Here is a 16190-nt window from a genome sequence, read left to right on the forward strand (position 1 = left end):
GATGGCAGCCTCGAGAGCCGAGGGCCTACTTCCGGAGAAAGCTGGGGCCTCCGACACCAAAGCCTAAGGTGTGTTACCAGTCACCCCGACAGTAATAGCTTCCGAGTGATGGAAACAGCCTCACCGCAGAATTGTCTCCCGTCATTAAAAAGGAGGCTGCCGAGGGATATGTCACGGCTCGGCGAAGTTGGCAGCGTACTGGAGAGGCGGAAAAGCAAGGAGCAAAATATGGTCCCATTAAAAAAAAAATATGTGTGCGCATAGGCATGGATAGCAGATGGAGGATATACACCGATATGCGGGTGGTTGTTAACTTCTGGGTGGTGAGGATATAAATATATATAATACATCACACATATGTAATATACATATGTGTATATTATACAGATTATATGTATACATATTATACACTTGTGTGTATACGTATATGTATATTATATATGTGTGGTGTGTATTATATATGTATTATGTATATTATAATATACATGTATATGTACATGTATATATATGCAATATATATGTATTATATAATCTATAATATATAACATACATATTATATATTATGTAATATATATATTCTATATTATACACATGTATTTTAAGTTTCTTCTTTCTGCTCATGTTTCGTTTCTAAGCTTTTCAATAATTTGTATGTATCGCTTTTCCGACAAATTCTAAAGGTGATCATTGCTCTCCTTTTATTAAATGTTATCTTCTTCTCTTTCTCTTTTCATTTTTTCTGTTTCCCAGTACTTCCAAGGAGGGATTGCCTCCTCTTTACAGAAGAGCAAACTGCCATTTTGAGGACCCAGAGAGCTTATGCAGGTGCTGGGTTCTGGATTCGGCACCCGGCCTGACTGCATGGCCACCCTGCCTTCGGGTAATTGCTTTGTCCACTCTGTGGGTATCCGTGACAGGCCGAGTGACCACTGGTGGGCTATGATAAAGCCGGTGAACGCAGAGGAGATACAGAGCACAGAGAATCCTGCTGCAGGTGCCGGCTCTCAAGCTGTATCCCGGCAGTTCTCGATTGAGAGAATGCATTTTCACAGAACTAGGTGGATCCAAAAGTGGCCCTGAGTTTGGCCCTGGGTGAAAACATTCAGGAATCTCAGGACAGTTCTGAGATTCGCATCTATGATTTCAGCTCAGTCAGCACTATTTCTTTTAAGTTTATTTATCTGTGAGAGAGAGACAGAGAGACCGAGAGAGACAGAGAGTAGGGGATGGGTAGTGAGAGAGGGAAAGAGAGAAGCAGGCTCTGTGCTCTCAGCGCTGGGTCCGACATGGGGCTCAATCCCATGACCTGAGCCAAAATGGAGAGTTGGACGCTCAACTGACTGAGCCACCCAGGTGCCCCTCAGTCAGCACTACTTGACAGAGGCTTACAGGGACCATGTTTGGACCTCAAAGACAAGGAAGATGGAAGAACCCCCGCCCCCCCCCCCCACCCCCCCAACCAACTTCATCCAACCCACTGCAGCTCTTTCAGGCCAAGAATCCCAGTGAACTGGGAGCAGGGTGGCAGTGGGGACAGGGCACTGGGGAAATGTCTTCATCTGCCACCTGCTCCACCCACTTGGCTTGTCTGAATCTGGCACCTGTTTTTTGTTTTGCTTTTCAGTAGGCTTCAAGCCCAGCACAGAGCCCAGTGCGGGGCTTGAACTCACGACCCTGAGATCAAGACCTGAGCCGAGACCAAGAGTCAGACGCTTAGCTGACTGAGCCACCCGGGCGCCCCGATGGTACCTGTTCTTTTTGACAAAATCTGCCGCGTGCTTGTTCTCCCCCGCCCCTTTCCCCCATACCCTATAATCTCAAGCTAGGAAACCGCACGTCTGGATGACGTTCTGAATCAACATGAAAGAACATTTTGTGACCATAAAGGTCAGGTTAGTTACTTCTCTCAAAACCTTAAAGGAAGTCATCTTGGATGCGGGTCAGAAAAATCTCAGCCAGTTACCACAACCTAGCGTCTACGCAGGTCCTCAGTGTGCCACTCCAGGACCTTTCCACTATCCCCAGTATTGCTCGTAAATCCATTCTGGTATAAAATGAGTATACTTCTACTGAGATCTCTTTATCTAAAACAGCATTCAATACCCTTAATATTTATTTGGATCCTTGCTGTGCAACAGCCTCTGCAGTTTACATATATTGTGGTGTTTAATCCTCACGACAACCCCACGAGGTGGGTATTTGTATCCCTTTTAACAGACGGAACTCTGAGAGGTTACGTCGCTTACCCAGGATCACACAGCTGATTAGTGATGGGGCTAGGATTTGAACCTTGGTCTGGCCGTCCTCAAAGCCCGTGGGTTTCAACTTCTGCTATTTATCCTCCAGATGGTTAAGGGCAGACAAAAATGAAATTCCCCGATCTTGATCACTTCCTGATTTGCAAAGATCACAGCACTAAACCGGGAGGTCAGCTGGAAAATGTTTAACAAGTGGGTCTGGGGGGGCGGGGAACAGGAGGAAGCCCCGTGTCAGTTTCTGGGGTGACTCTCTCCATGGCAAGTTCAACGTGAGGTCACCGAACACGGAGTTGTGAAGAAATGCACCCAATTGGTTCTTCTGAGCCTACGTAGGCCTGCATTTCTACACTGGGAAAGAACCATCACTGAGCTTCTCCACGGTTAGAACAAAGCACATCCCAAGCCCTAAGTGGGGAATAAGGCTTACGTTCCACAGCACGAGGCTCAAGATGTCTTACACACGATCAAGTTTACAATGTGGCCTCCACCTTCCCTTTGACCCTCTCTTCCAATTCTCTAGGCTCCAGGTACAGAGTGCTCTGCTGGTTTCTCTCCCGCATTCCCTCCCTCCCTCCCTCCCTCCCTTCCTCTCCCTTCTGTCTGTCTGTCTGTCTGTCTCACCTCCTGGGGTTTTCCCTTCCCAGGTTGCTCTTCCCCCTTGTCCCCTAGTCAGTGCCTGTTGCTGCTTCCTGTCTCAGCCCCTAAGTCACTTTCTCAGGGCACTTTCTTCACTTCCTGACTTTGGTTTCTTCCCAGTCCCCACATATGTCTCCTTCGTACTACTTAATCACCATTTCACGGAAATCATATTTGTGCCTGGAATCTCTCTCTTCCTGAGTACATCCTCAGGACCTGGCACAGGATAGGTAAGACCCACGCACCTTCAACATCTGGGGCTCAAACACAATTCTGCATGCTCCAAACAACCCAGCTTCCCTCCTGGTTCTTGGCAGGAAGCCACTCACTTAAATGTTTACTAAGCTGAACTTGACATTGACTCATACTTACAAGACCTCAGTATCTCTTTTGAAAGTATGACTTCACAGTCATGTTTCTGTCCACAGGTGGGATTTTATAATCGTGCCTCTTCCACAGACTCTGAGAATAACGTGTATAAAACCACACTGCTGTACGAGGATTCCCAGCCTCTCCCTCTCCTGCCTGGGCCAGCAAGGGGCCTAGCGAGACTGGGTCAATAAACACTGGAAAAGGCAGCAGAGGAGGGAAAAGTTAAGAGCCAACTGGGGCTTAGGCATTTGGAGAAGAAAGGAGCAAGTTTAGGGAACAGAGGCTGCGAAGATGAGACATATGAAGGGAGAGGTGGAGAAAATGGATTTTGGAACTTTTTGTTCTGTGTTAGGACTGGAATCCCTTGTGGCATTTTTCCCCCCAGTTGCATGACTTAATGACTATATTAAACACTGTATGCTTCTTTTTTAAAATAATTTTTAAATGTTTATTTGAGAGAGAGAGAGAGAGAGAATGAGCAGGGGAGGGCAGAGAGAGAGGGAGACACAGAATCCCAAGGGGTTCCAGGCTCTGAGCTGTCAGCACAGAGCTCGAACTCACCAACCCTGAGATCGTGACCTGAGCCAAAGTCAGATGCTTAACTGAGCCACCCAGGCGCCCCAAACATCGTACACTTCTAAAGGGTGAATTTTGTAGTAGGCGAATTCTATCTCCATTGAAGAGAGGGGGGTTGCTAAGGCCACAGACAGGTGGAGCCAGGATTTGAACCTAGGCAGCCTGGAAACATACGGCAGCCTGGAAAGAGCCTAGGATTACCCAGCCTGACACAGCGCTTCGCCTGGGGCCCCTTCCCTTCCAGCCTCAGCAGCTCCCGCCGCTCCCTCTGGGCCTGGACCGGAGGGGGACTGCGGGGAGGCGCGGCCACCCGGCGGGGCGGGGCGGGGCGGGGATGGGGACGCAGAGGCTTGGGAGAGGAGGGGCAGGGCGGCGCTGGCCGGGAACCCCTTCTCCCTTTCCCGTAAGAGCAGCCTGGCTCTTCCAAACCTGCCTCAGTCTGCTCCTTCCAGGCCTGGGAAGGCCCCCAGGCGCTTGAGAGCGGCTCCCAGGTGTGCTGACCGCCGGGCGTGCAGAGACGGCCGGGCACCTGCCGGGACCCGGCCCCAGGCCCGCCTGCTTCTTCTGGGAAAGCGGGGGCGGCCGCGGGGAACCTGTCGCCCCGCAGCCACGCACCCCTGCCCGGGAGCCTCTGCTCACCTCCCCCATCCTTCATCTCAGTGGGGTCTCCGTTCTTGTGCTGGTCCTCCTGGGCCTGCCACGTGCTACATCCTCCTGGGGAGGGGGGGGGGCTCCTGACTCCCTCCCTTTCTTCCTTTTGGTCTTTCTTGAATCTCTTTTTAATGGTGAATTTTTGATTACACAAGCGATAGGTGGATACACTTTCCTCTTCACACGTTCTCCTATCTCCCCCCAATCACACCCAACCCACTGCTATTGCCAGTTTTTTTTTGGGGGGGGGGGTGCGGATTTTTCCAAGTCTTTTCTCACGGACCCCGGGAACACAGATGATCCTGTGCCTCGGTCTGTGTGGTTTTATATACATTGTTTCATACCCTCATTCTGCCACTTGTTTCTGGCCCTTTTCAGCCCACAACACTCCATGGAGAATTTTCCCCACTGTACCTCCCCCCCCCCCCGCCCCCTTCTTAAAGTATTCTGTGGGTCAGATGTGTCACATTTAATCCTTCTCCAGTTGGTGGATATTTAGGAAGTTCTTAGTTTTTTAAGATGACAAAACGCCTCAATGATCACCTCTGTGACCACCCCGTCTACACTCCGGCTGGTGTTTCTCTGGGGTAGATAATACTGAGATATGGATCTGCTGGGTCACAGGATGCATTTGAAAATTTAGCAGGTACTGCAAATTGCTCTCTGCAGTGGCTAAACCAATCTAACTCCTACCAGTAGGACACATGAACGTATCCCTTTCCCAACATCCTGGCCAACCTTTGACCTCTTCAAACTTAAAAATGTATTGCCAAAAGTGTTTTCTCACTGTTGTGCTAATTTGCATTTCCGTGGGTGCTTCCTGTAAGTTCCAGGTTGCTCAGGAATTGGGGGTAGATGATCTGAACACCAGACACACCCTGTCACCTGCTGTGTGACCTTGGGCACACCTAGTCACTTCTCTGGTCCTGGGCACACTCATATACACCATCTCTCTGAGGCCCCTCTTCCTCTCTGCCTGAGAACCTTGGTCATCAACTTTCTCTTGGCTTCCCTGCATCCCTCTCTCTGACAGCTAAGGTTTCTTGGTCCCCAGGGAGTCCCTCTGCCCTTTCCAACCCCCTGCTCCCACCCTGCCAGGGCTCTGAAATGCTTGAGTAAGGCACCGTGTTCAGAAGTTCCCCACTGGAATACACATGTGTCCCCACCAGTGGACACATCTTCAACTTGCCCAATGTTCATGGAATAGCGTTCTGGAAGGGACATTCTGACCAGCTCACAGCAGGCAACAGGGGCAGGACGCCAGATGGAAAGGGCTTTATTTATTTATTTTTTCCTTTATAAAACTTTATTTTTTTAATTTATTTTTGAGAGAGAGAGAGAGAGAGAGAGAGAGAACATGAGCAGAGGAGGGGCAGAGAGAGACGGAAACACAAACTCTGAAGCAGGCTCCGAGCAGGCACAGAGGCCGATGCGGGGCCCGAGCTCGTGAACCGCGAGATCATGACCTGAGCCCAAGTCGGGCACTCAACTGACTGAGCCACCCAGGCGCCCCACCTTTATAAAACTTTAGAAACATGAAACGTGTTGTACAGACAAAATTTAAAAACTATTAAAAAATAAAAATAAAACATAATTCTACTCTTCAGAAAGACTCATTGCTGCCATTTGTGTGTCTATCTTCGGTAGATGTATGCATAGATGGTATTTTTACACGCGTTTTTGTCCTAATTTTCCATTTAACATTATATAATAAGCCTGTCATTTAAAACCTTTTTTTAAATCTTGATTTTTTTTTTTTTTTTTTTTTTTTTTTTTTTTTTTTTTTTTTTTTTTTTAAATAACTGCTTTCAGAATAGCTGTACCAGTTTGGGTTCCCATGAGGTGTGGATGGGTAAGCTTTGGAAGGAACGGCATGGCCCTTCCACACCTGGACACAGGCTCTGGCCTTTAAGGGACAAAGACCTCTGCTGGGAGGGAGCCTGGTCAGGGTGTGGTCCCAGAGCGCCCAGGCTCCTCCTTTACCTTCAGAGCCTGGGGATTCTCCCAAAAAGCTTCCTTAATCAACCAACTGCATTTCCTAAGAGTGAACACCAGGGGACACCACACACCAAAGGAAAGTGATCCAGACTGAGCCGTTGCATTGGACCGAGCCATTTCCCCAGCCACTCCAAGGCGGAGAGACCGTCTCTCCTGACCTCCTTGACATCCCCCTACCTGACCTCCTGCATCCTCTGGGTTAGGTGGCGTGTGTGTGTGTGTGTGTGTGTGTGTGTGTGTGTGTGTAACTCTCAGACGTGCTCAGAGGAAGCTCTGTAAGTTGCAGGGATCAGGTATTATACAACATCATGGTAAGAGCCCTGGACTGCGCTTCCCTGGTGTGCCTCTTTGGGCCAGTTACATCATGGTGTGCCTCGATTTTTCTCATCTGCCAAATGGGAGTGACAATTCCCTGCCCTTCTTTACTGTGTGTGTGTATCTTGTGTAAAAGTACTGTACTTTGAAAACCAGGGGCGCCTGTGTGGCTCAGTTGAGCATCTGACTCTTGATTTTGGCCCAGGTCATGATCCCAGGGTCATGGGATTGAGCCCCACATTGAGCCTTGCGTTGGGCTCCATGCTGAGCATGGAGTCTGCTTAAGATTCTCTCTCTCTCTCTGTTTACCCCTCTCCCTTGCTTGCTCTCTCTGCAATTAAAACAGTAATAATAATAATAATAATAAAGGTACTTTGAAAACCAAGAAGACCTAAGGGCTGTGCCTGCAGTGTGGACACCGAGTGCAGGGGGTAAAGGTGCATGTACCAAGACTGCCTATGTGGCTGCCGTGTGAGTCCAGGGGTAGCTGGGAAGGTGATGAGTAGCTGGATTCTGGACGTGTTTTGAGGGTGGAAGTGGAACTGATGAGATTTGTTGGAAGATTGGATGTAGGGTGTGGGAGGTAAGAGGGTTAAGGATGATACCAAGGCTTCTGGCTGAGGAACAGGGACCAGTAATGCCTTGTGCCTAGAATGGGGAAAATGGCGGGAAGATGGCTCAGGAGGTCCCAAGCAAGGGCTCATATTCGGACAGGACAAGCGTGAGATGCCCTTTCAGTCCCTGAGTGAACAAGTAAACACAGAGGTCAGAGGGTTAAGCCTCGGGCCCCTTCTCGGGAAACCCCTTTCTGGGGAAATGGCTTGATCCAATGCAACGGCTCAGTCTGGATCACTTTCCTTTGGTGTGTGGTGTCCCCGAGTAGGTTCGACGAGATCGGAAACGCTGCCCCATCCCTGCCTGTGCCCCCGACAGACATCAGTAATTCATCGCGGCACTCAGAATCCTTCTCAACAGAGTTCTAGATAGCAACTCTAGAACCAACCGAGTGGAGATGATGGAAAGACCGCCATCATCCTCAGACTTGACGGGAGGCCCAAGAATGCAGTTAAAACTATAGGCTTTTGAGTGAGACACCTGGGCTGGAAAGCTAATCTTGCTACAAACTAATGTGAGACCTTGGGAAGAATCATTTATGTTCCCTGCTTCAGTTTTGCCATCTGAAAAACGGGGTTAATAATAGTTCCTATCTTATAGGGTCATTGGGAAGATTAAATGAGATAATCCAGGAGATTTACTTAGCACAGTGCCTGGGGCACGGTAAGCTCTTAGCCAGTAACAGCAGCGGCAGCAGCAGTAATAGCTGTTGAATGTGTTATTCCAGCTCGAACGTTCTAGAACAGATCTCCCTTACCTGCTGTTTGTGACCTCTAGGACAAAGATACTGTAATGCTGAGGCTGTGCAGCAGGAGGCACTGTTGACATTTACATCTCTGTTGCCCACAGAGATTGAGGAAGTGGGGAAAATTTTCCCTGGAGTAGTGACCCCCAGTGATGGTCCTGGCAGCTGCCTAGACCCTTTTTTCCTGGTACAAGAAACCAAGCTCCTGGCTCCTCCCAAAATACAGTGTCTCAGTTTCCTTCACGGGCCTGGTCCTCTCTCCTCCGATACTGTTCCTGGCCTCCTCCTGCTTATAAACTCCAGCGAAGCCACTGAGCCTGGCATTCCAGACCCCCAGCCTCCCACTGTCCAGCCTCCCAGCCGCTGCCGACTTCCCCAAAGTGACCGGGCGTGTGCCCGCAGCCTTCCCTTGGCATGTTGTGCCCACCTGGAACTTGGGTCCCTCATCCTCCCTTCCCTTTTTCCTCGTCTTCAGAACAGGAAGGAGATGGAGGGGGGGGGTCTGCTAACCCCACCGTGCGGACGGAACGAAAGGAAGGCACATGTTCCGCAACACACCCCAGCTCGGGTCACGGGCAAGCTAAAGGGGAAACCAGAACCCGGGTGTCCCCAGCCTCAGGCATGGCTGAGTCACTCACCACCCAGACCGCATTCATCGTCAGACTCAGGCATTCATCTGGCATGTGTTGAGCACCTGTGATCTGCCCGGCACCGGGCCAGTGCTGGGCCAGACCAAAATGGAGTAAGGCCCCGTGCCGGGCCTCCAGAGGGCCAGACGGTGCTCAGATGGGCGGTAACAGGGCCGAGCGAGGGTGCCGTCATGAAAGCGTGGGTGACCAGGGTGCTGGTCGGGGGGCTAATTTCTGGATGCCTGTGTTAACCCTCAAACCCACAGCCTCACTGAAACTTGCGCCTTTTTGATTTCATTATTTTATTTTTAATTTTTTTTTTATGTTTATTTTTTAGAGAGAGAGACAGAGAGAGCATGAGAGGCAGAGGGGCAGAGAGAGAGGGAGACGCAGAATCCGAAGCAGGCTCCCGGCTCTGAGCTGTCAGCGCAGAGCCCGACGCGGGGCTCGAACTCACAGAGTGCGAGATCATGACCTGAGCCGAAGTCAGAGGCTTAACTGACTGAGCCACCCAGGTGCCTCCACCTGTGCCTTTTTTAAAGGGTCCATCTTTCCCCACACCCCACGTCCAACATGGACCTCTCCTCAGCCTCCACATCCCTTTCTTGGCCACATATCACCTCTTCCCTGCCTCCCCTGAACCCCCCCCCACACCCCTACACATGAGCACACACACACATATATGCACACACATGCACACACTGCTGTTCAGCATGAGATGGCATCATGGGAAGGCCCTGGAGGAGGGCCAGTCAGCTGGGAAGCAGCGTCCGAACCACCTCCTTTCCTTCCCCATCCCTGCTGCACCACTGCCCTCCACCCCCTTCCACCGACCCCCCACCCCCCGCTTCATGCCCACTCTCGCCCTGGCATCTGAGGCCTAGAGGACATCTGTCCCCAGCCTTCATCACTCTCCACCTCCCCGAGCCCAGTTTGGTACACAGGAGATGCGAGAACTTATCACTGGATAAACCCCGGCGTGCCTGCCCCACCCCCCCACCGTCCTGCAGATGAAATCTGAGCTCTTTGGCATGTCTATGTTCCCAAAAAGCTACCAGTAGGTCATCAGCTGTCACCGTGAACAAACAAGAAAAAGAAAATGAAAATTGGGCTGCTTTTCGAGGCTCTCGTACCCCCAAACTACAATGACAGACCTGGAGTTTTCGGTGGAAGGCAGCATGGGGTCAGCCTGCGTCCTGGCCGGGAATGTTACATGAGTCAGTGGACATGGGGAGGGCAGTAGTTACACTACATGTTGATAAAAATGATGTCTCTCCCTCTCTTTTTTTTTTCCAAAAAAAGAACCCCCCCCCCCGACAATACATATTAGCTGTACAAAAACTAGGAACTAGAAGTTTTAGACGGAACAGAAAAAGCAAACGTGTGCTTGTCACCCCGCCACCTAGAAACAGTCAATCACTGGGAATGCCCTGGAGGGTGCCTCAGACCTCACACCTTTGTTTTTTCTTTTATGGAGTGAGTTCATACTGTATATACGTATATATTTAGAGCCTACCTTTCTTATTGAATAGTATCTTCGGAGTAAAAACAGCTAACGTTTATAGGGACTCTACGTCAGGCACAGTGCTATGCCCTTGACATGCAGGGTCTCATTTCATTACCCCCCTGAGGTTGATTGTTTACTGTCCCCATTTTACAGCCAGGAAGGTCAAAGGGTCAAGGGCTCTTTCTACCCTAAGGGACAGTAAGAGACGGAGTGGAGCCCAGGCTCCAGTTCATTCTGTCCCTGGTTCAGGGCATCAGTTTTCTCATCTAAGGAATCAGGGTTGGGCCAGACGACCTTCTCCCTGGGGAGGGGGCTCCAGACCTCCCCCCCCCCCCCCCCCCCCCCCCCCCCCCCCCCCCCGCCTACAGAGTGACCTCCTCCAGGGCCTCGCTTCATCCTCCTTCTCAGGCCGACAGTAATCGCTAATGCTCGCTGGGCTGCATGCCTGCTGTCCCAAGCAGTTCGTTAACAAGGTAAGAGTTATTTCCATCCCTCTTTCCAGGCGAGGAGACTGAGGCACAGAGAGCTGAAGTCACTTGCCCGATGTCGCTCCATTCGTTAGGGGCAGAGTCAACATGCAAAACCCAGACTCCTTCAGTCCCAGAGCCTGTGTCCTTAACTATCACCTGTAGCTTTTCCGATGCGTCCTCACCCCCAGTAAGAAGCACATTTCACATCCTGACTCAGTAAACACGCGTATGTCAATATTGAACTGGGATAAAAGTTTCATGAGCTGAAAACCTGAACTTCGTGACATAGTCTTCAATATTATTTCTTCGAGTCTCTTCTTGAAAATTTCTCTCTGCGGCCACTACATTGCTTTCAAGGCTCATAATAGATTATGACCTGTAGTTTGAAAATCATTGCTTCTGCCATTTCCTCTCTGCCCCCAGGGAAGCCCTATTCAATGGGTGCGGAGTCTGTCCACTTGATCCTAGGAAGTCGCCAGCACAGGCCCTGTGATCCCATTTCAGAAGGGAGAAAGCTGAGGACCAGAGAGGGAAGGGCAGGTCCTGCTGAGGACAGGTCACTGGGAGAGCACTGGGATTTACAATCTAGGGACAGGCTGAGGGCTGACCCAGACACAACTGGCCTTCCAAGGAAGAAGCTCAAGTCAAGACAGTGTTTCTATTGAGCCCTGTTCTTTGCGGGGCATCTCATACCTCACGGCGTGAAAGTTTAGGTCAGTCTTCACAGACAGCAGGGGAGTTAGGAGCCCCTTGTTATAGATAAGGCAGCGAAGACTCAGAGAGGTCGAGTGACTTGGCCAGGGCCACCCAGCCTGTAAGAAGCTGGGTCTGGTTTGGGTCCCCACCGTGCTCCCGGAACCAGGCTCAAGGCTTGGAACACAACAGGTGCTCAGTAAACATGTCTGGCTGGCTGGCCCCAAAGCCCCCTTCCTCTGCCATTGCTCTGTGATTTCCTCATCAGCCCCCTTCCTGGGAAGCATGGTCCTGGGGCTGGGCATGCTTGGGTTCCGCCTGGGCAAGGGTCCCTGGGGTGGGTGGGTACTCTGCTGAGTTTCGGTCCCAGGTCCGTGCACGCTAGTCCGGCCCAGCCCTGTCAGTTGAGAGGGAGGGAGGGATCTAGACCGCTCCCCTGGGCTGGGGTGGAGAAGCCTGGCCGGCGCCTCTGCTTACGGGGCCTCTCCCACCCCTTGCCACTCCTGGCTCAGGCCTCTAGTGGGGCCCAAGAACTCTGGGGCTACCTCCAGCCTGAGTCAGGTCTCAATCCTGGGGCTCTCTCCCTGGGCAGCAGGCACCTGATTTCTGAATCTTTCTGCTGGAGAAGTGGTTGTAGGTGAGAGGGCTGAGCTCCGGCTGAGGTCACGCTTCCCCTGGTGGAAAAGGCACAGAGCCTCACACTCTCTGTTCTTTTTGGAATGTGTGTTGTCCTTGCCTCAGAGAAAGGAGGTGGGGTCCCTGGAGTCTTAACGCTAACCCTCCCTTCCTTGAATAGGCAAGGATCTGACCCCTAGCAGGAAGCCCAGAGCTGACTCAGGAGATGGTTCTGGACCTTGGAGGGGAGGAGGGGAAGGATGAAGGGCTAGAAGCCAGGGCAGAGAGCCAACAGCTGGCTTTGACAAGGCACCGCATGTTTTGGAAAGTGCCACGTGTTGCAGGGGTGTGGCATTTTCGCCTCCACCCTCCTCCCTGCCCATCTGGGCCTCACCCCTCCTAAAGAGCTGCCTCAACACTCCCTTCCTCCAGGAAGCCTTCCTGGATTGATTCTATCCTGCATTGCCTGGCATCACTTCCCCTATGAGGGAAGGAGGTGAGACTGAGACCCAGCTTGGTGTAAACTCACAGTCCAGTCGTGAGCCTGCACATCACAGAAGTGAGCTTGCACATTGCAGCTGGCCCGACCTGTCTTCCATCTCACGCTCAAATGTTGGGTCTCTCTTTGGAAATGGCTGTCAGCAGGATTTTGCAGATGAAACGCACACACACACACACACACACACACACACACACACACACACTACTTGATCATCCTATCTTGTTTTTTGTGGGGTTTTTTTGGGCCAGGAACAGTAGATGTTTCCAAAGTGAATTCTGGAGGTTGCCTGTTGATGTTAACCCACCCTCCTGACTCTCCCACCAGAACGAGGGAGCCCTGTGGTCAAAAACCTGGGGACTGTGGGACTTAGGGGTGTCAATTGCTGTGCAGCAAGCCTCCTCAGATCTTTAATAGTCTGTGCACATTGTGAATCTCTGAGCACCTGCAGCTTCCCAGATTTACTTGACCTCAGAACTTTTTTTTTTTTTACAGTGGAGCATTTCAGGGGCTCATTACTGAGCACCCTTCGAGAAATGCTGGGGCAAAGACTATTCCAGAAAGGGCAGACCCCGCTTAGCAGTAACTTAAATTAACAACACAACATACTTCCATGGACCGAGAGCTAACTCTGTGCGGGGCTCTGTGCTAAAAAGCCTCTCAGCAAATTCTCAAAAACAGTTGGTGAGATGAATATGATTCCGGAAGGAAGGAAGGATGCCTAGGTCATTTGGTGGTTTAATTCATGATAACTTCCCAAGCCACGGGTCTTCCCTGACCTGGAATGATGTTCAAACTATCAACCCACATGGCACAGCCATTGACCAATATGCAGGCATACCTCACGTCATTGTGCTTTGTAGATACTGCCTTTTTTTTTTTTCTTTTTGCAAATTGAAGGTTTACGGCAACCCTGTGTCAAGCTAGTCTATTTATCGGCCCCATTTTTCCAACAGCATTTGCTCACTTCACGTCTCTGTGTCACATTCCCACAATATTTCAAACTTTTGCATTATTATTGCATTTGTTACTGTGAATTGAGGTCGGTGATTACAACTCCCCGAAGCGCAGATGCTGGTTAACATTTTGTAGCAATCAGATATATATTTTTTAATGTTTGTTTTGAGAGAGAGAGCGTGCGTGCCCACGAGTGGGGGAGGGGCAGAGAAAGAGGGAGAGAATTGCAAGCAGGCTCCATGTGCTCAGCACAGAGCCTGACGCCGGGCCCCATTTCACCAACAGTGAGATCATGACCTGAGCGGAAATCAAGAGTCAGACGCCAGATGGATTGAGCCACCCAGGTGCCCCACAATAAGGCATTTCTTAATTAAGACACGTATATTGTTATTACAACATAATGCTATTGTACACTTAGTAGGTTACAATCCAGTATAAACATAACTTATGTATGCACTGGGAAACCCCAAAATTCACCCGACTGGCTTTATTGTGCTATTCGCTTTATTGCAGTGGTCCGGAAGTGTGCAGGATCACAGAGGTGTGCCTGGATTAGAGACCAAGATGTAGTGAGATCCCCTGGTGAGCTGGGCATTAGTCCTTTACTCACTGAACCGTGGGGAGACCTGGAAGACTGGAGGGTAGGAGATAGGATATCTCGGTGTTGAGGGGGCTGGTGAGGGGCCTCTGGGGGGCTTAGGACAGTAGCTGCTTACCAACCAGATGGGAGGTGTCTCGCTATTTTGACAGTTCTGTGGATTCGCTCGCACTGAGCATAGACCCCGACCGGACCACAGAAGACACCCTTCCTGTCTACTGGGAGGAAGCAAGGCACTGGTCACCGCCCAGGATAACATTTTGGTTTTATTTGCAAATTGAGAAAACAGTCTAAGGTAAACATCAGGACATGGACTTTGATATCGGGCAGATCTGAGGGTGAATCCCAGCGGCATGTCCTTGAATGAGCCTTTCGCACTCTTTAAATCTCGGTTTCTTCCTCTGTAAAATAGGGGCGGCCACACGGTTCACCTCATAGGGTTGTTACGGGGATTAAATGAGAAAATGCATGTCAAACGCAGCCCCGGGTCTACGGGAAGTGCCCCACCAATGGGAGCCCTTATCAATAAGGGCAGTGGTGTTTCTTATCAACAAAACGGTGGGCTGGTTCAGCCTTCTTTTGAGGAAGACGACCCAAGCGTGGGACCTTCCACGGGCAAAATCCATTTCTTTCTGGACATGTCAGGCATCAGTTAGGACAGGGAAACTGGGATCGCATCCTGAGAAATACAACTCGAGCAGCTTCACGTTGCTGTCACGTGGGTTTCTGCACGGGCCACCCTGTGCACGTGACTCCGAAGTCGTACTGTGATAGCCAGGCGGAAGTACATTCAGCCAATCAGAGTTTAGCAACGGACCGGGCCTGGCCAGGTCATCCAATTAAAGACAGCAAAGTCCCGAGCTGTACTTATCCACCAGTCAGAACTCGGCAACGACCTAATCCCTCGCTGCTGTTCAATCAGAACTTGGCAAGGTTCAGATCGTCTTCTGTTAACTCTGTGAGAACTCGGCAATGTCCCGATCCTGGGCAGACGACTGAATGAGACCGTGGACCGGTGTCAGGCTGGTCAGTCACACGTACAAGAGCTGTTGGTTTGACCTCCGCCCCAGCTGAGTTATTATGGTGAATTCAGAGAGCTCTTTAAAAGACTTACATATAGATCAGGGCGCCTGGGTGGCTCCGTTGGTTAAACATCCAACTTTAGCTCAGGTCATGATCTCATGGTTTGTGAGTTTGAGCCCCACGTTGGGCTCTGCGCTGACAGCTCAGAGTCCCCAGCTCGCTTTGGATTCTGTGTCTCCTTCTCTCTGCCCCTCCCCTGCTGGCGATCTGTGTCTCTCTCTCTCAAAAATAAATAAACATTAAAAAAAAAAAAAGACATATACCATACAAAAGAACAAATCATAATCAAATTTAAATCCCAATTAATACCATAATTATTTATGTTGTTTATAACAAGTATTATGTGTTTTATTATTTTGTTAACAAAAACTATTTAACCTTTTTTTTTTTTTTTTCAGAGAGAGAGTGCAAAGTGTGGGAGAGGGGCAGAGAGAGAGAGAGAGAGAGGGAGAATCACAAGCAGCTCAGCACAGAGCCCGACACAGGGCTTGATCCCACGACCCTGGGATCAGGGCCTGAGCTGAAATCAACAGTTGGACGCTCAACCAACTGAGCCATCCAGGCACCCCATCAAAAACTATTTGTAAAGGGCCATGCACCCCATGAGAAAATTGGACACGGATGATTTCAAATGACAAAGGCTGGCGATGTCCCTCACAGATGACTTTTGCAGAGGCCCTCACCAGCCAGGAACTGCCTCTGTCCCAAGGGTGGCCTTTCCAGTACCTTCTCAATAAAAATGGCCTTGGCCGCTGGTGAATGAGCTAGCTGCCCACTGCCCACCGGTCAGTCCAGGGGACGCCTGGGTCTCCAGTCCAGAGCGGCACTGCCTCAAAGCCAGTCACCTGGAAGTAGGGGTCGGCCTGTCCAGAGTCGCCACCTCCTTCCCAGAACAGTTGGGGGTGATTCTCAGAGGAGAGGTACGCACAGCATGCTCCTGGCTAATGGACTCAGCGTGCTTATCGCTGCCCAG

At 50.5% G+C, this 16190-nt stretch overlaps 1 long non-coding RNA gene across 1 annotated transcript; it reads left to right on the top strand.

Moving 5' to 3' along the window:
- The first annotated feature begins 16 nt into the window (after positions 1 to 16).
- On the top strand, positions 17 to 1659 carry LOC122241183. The gene is made up of 3 exons (XR_006221193.1): positions 17 to 68; positions 751 to 880; positions 1625 to 1659. It is a non-coding gene; the product is annotated as an uncharacterized LOC122241183 (long non-coding RNA).
- Positions 1660 to 16190: the final 14531 nt, after the last annotated feature.

This window comes from Panthera tigris, chromosome C1 (assembly GCF_018350195.1).
Source record: "Panthera tigris isolate Pti1 chromosome C1, P.tigris_Pti1_mat1.1, whole genome shotgun sequence".
In the NCBI taxonomy this organism is placed as follows: Eukaryota; Metazoa; Chordata; class Mammalia; order Carnivora; family Felidae; genus Panthera; species Panthera tigris.